This window comes from Penaeus vannamei, chromosome 27 (genome assembly GCF_042767895.1).
Source record: "Penaeus vannamei isolate JL-2024 chromosome 27, ASM4276789v1, whole genome shotgun sequence".
Taxonomy (NCBI): domain Eukaryota; kingdom Metazoa; phylum Arthropoda; class Malacostraca; order Decapoda; family Penaeidae; genus Penaeus; species Penaeus vannamei.
The window spans coordinates 24728852-24731351 of record NC_091575.1 but is presented as its reverse complement, the minus strand read 5'-3'; positions in this window follow the sequence as shown (position 1 = coordinate 24731351).

Sequence of the window (2500 nt, the reverse complement as noted above, 5' to 3'; positions counted from 1 at the left end):
CTTTCTCCATTTTCTTTGCTTTATGTTTATTTTCTTTTTTTTATTTCCATTTATCATCTTCTATAATCCTTATGCATTACTAACTCATTCTTATGTCCAATTCTACTCTACCTCCTCTTCCTCCTCCTTTCCACTTCCACCGCTTCCTCATCATCATTCTCCTGTTTTCCTTCTTCGTCGTCCTATTTCTCCCCCCTTCTCTTCTTTCTTTTTCGCTTCCTCTTCTTTATTTTCCTTCTCTCCCTGTCCTACTTCCTCCTCCTCTCTCCGTTCCCTCCTCTTCCTCATTTTCATCTATCTTTTTGTCTTCCCCCCCTCCTCTTCTTCCCCCTCCACTGCCTCCTCCTCCTCCTTCTTTTTTGTTTTCCTTCTCCTCTCTACCTCTTCTTCCTCCTCCTCTCTCTCCATCCCTCCCCTTACCCCCCTTTCCGGCCCTCTCTCCTTTCCCCCTCCCTTACCTCTTCTACCCGCCCCTCCTCCCCTCCTCTCCTCCACCTCCTCCATCCCTTCTTCCCTCCCCTTCCCCTCCCCCTTCTTCCTCTCCTTTCTCTTCCCCCTTCCTCTCCTCCTCCTTCCTCCACCTCCTCCATCCCTTCTTCCCTCCCTTCCCCTCCCCTTCTTCCTCTCCTTTCTCTTCCCCTTCCTCTTCTCCCCACCACCCTGCCCTTCCCCCTATTCCTCTTCCTCCTTCCTCCCCCTCTCCCCCTACCTGCAGGAAGCCTCCTCCCCTATGAAGCCCCCTCCCCCCCCACCCTCCCAACCCCACACTCCCAAAGGGGCCTTCCTCCCCCTTCCCCCCTCCCCTATGAAGCCCCCCACCCCCCACCCCCACTCCCTAAAGAGCCCTTCCTCCCCTTCCCCCTCTCCTACAGAAGCCCTCCCCTCCCCCCATCCCCCACCCCACTCCCAGAAAGGACCCCTTCCCTCCCCTTCCCCCCCCTCCCTATGAAGCCCCCCACCCCACCCCCCCAAAAGGGGGCCTTCCTCCCTTTTCCCCTATGAAGCCCCTTTTCCCACCCCCACCCCCACCCACTCCCAAAGGGGGCCCTTCCCTCCCCTTCCCTCCCCTATGAAGCCCCCATCCCCCCACCCCCACCCCACTCCCAAAGGGGCCTTCCTCCCCTTTTCCCCCCCCCCCCCTATGAAGCCCCCCACCCTCCCACCCCACCCCAACCCCCACCACCATAGGGCCCTTCCTCCCCTTCCTCCCCCCTCCCCTATGAAGCCCCCCCCACCCCCACCCCCACCCCACTCCCAAAGGGGCCTTCCTCCCCTTCCCCCCCCTCCCCCTGATGAGAGACCCCCTCTCCCCACCCCTCCACCCCACTCCCAAAGGGCCCTTCCTCCCCTTCCCCCCCCTCCCCTATGAAGCCCCCCACCCCACTTCCAAAGGACCCTTCCCTCCCCTTCCTCCCCTCCCCTATGAAGCCCCCTCCCCCCCACCCCCACCCACTCCCCCAAAAGGGCCCTTCACTCCCCTTCCCCCCCTCCCCTATGAAGCCCCCTCCCCCCACACACACACTCCCAAAGGGCCTTTCCTCCCCTTCTCCACCCCCTTCCCTATGAAGCCCCCCCACCCCCCCACCCCACTCCCAAAGAACCCTTCCTCCCCTTCCTCCCCCTTCCTCCCCCTCCCCTATGAAGCCCCCACCCACACACCCCACCCCCACCCCACTCCCAAAGGAGCCCTTCCTCCCCTTCCTCCCCCCCTCCCTCTATGAAGCCCCCACCCTCCCACCCCACCCCACCCCACTCCCAAAGGGGGCCCTTCCCCCCCTCCTCCCCTATCGAAGCCCCCACCTTCACTCCCAAAGGGCCCTTCCTCCCCCTCCCCTATGAAGCCCCCCACCCCCACCCCACTCCCAAAGGGCCAGCCGGAAGCAGTGCGATCAAACTCCTTTTAAAGGTATTGCATCCTCGGCGCTGCATCGGTGCGCGTGCAAAAGAGGTCAGTGCACGGTCCGGGACTCGGCATCGGATCCTGGAATTTAGTATTTCTTTTTTTATTTCGCTCTTTTTAACTCTCTTTCTCGTTTTCTTTCTCTCTATCTATCTCTGTCTGTCTGTCTGTCTGTCTGTCTGTCTGTCTGTCTGTCTCTCTCTCTCTCTCTCTCTCTCTCTCTCTCTCTCTCTCTCTCTCTCTCTCTCTCTCTCTCTCTCTCTCTCTCTCTCTCTCTCTCTTTCTCTCTCTCTCTCTCTTTCTCTCTTTCTTTTCTTTATCTTGTGTTTTTTTCTGTCTTTCTAATAATGTTTTTGTTCTTTTTCTCTCTCTCTCTCTTGTTTACTTTCCTTCTTTTTCTGTCTTGCTTACTTTTCTCTTTCTCCGACACACACACAGGCGGATATAGACAGACAGACAGAGAATGAGAAACAGGCAGAGACAAACAGACATACAGATAGATAGACAGATAGAGAATAACCATCCATTTAGATGGGACAAGCTTTGAGATAACTAAAACGATGCCCTTATAACTAAAATTAAATCCTATTTTGTATATGG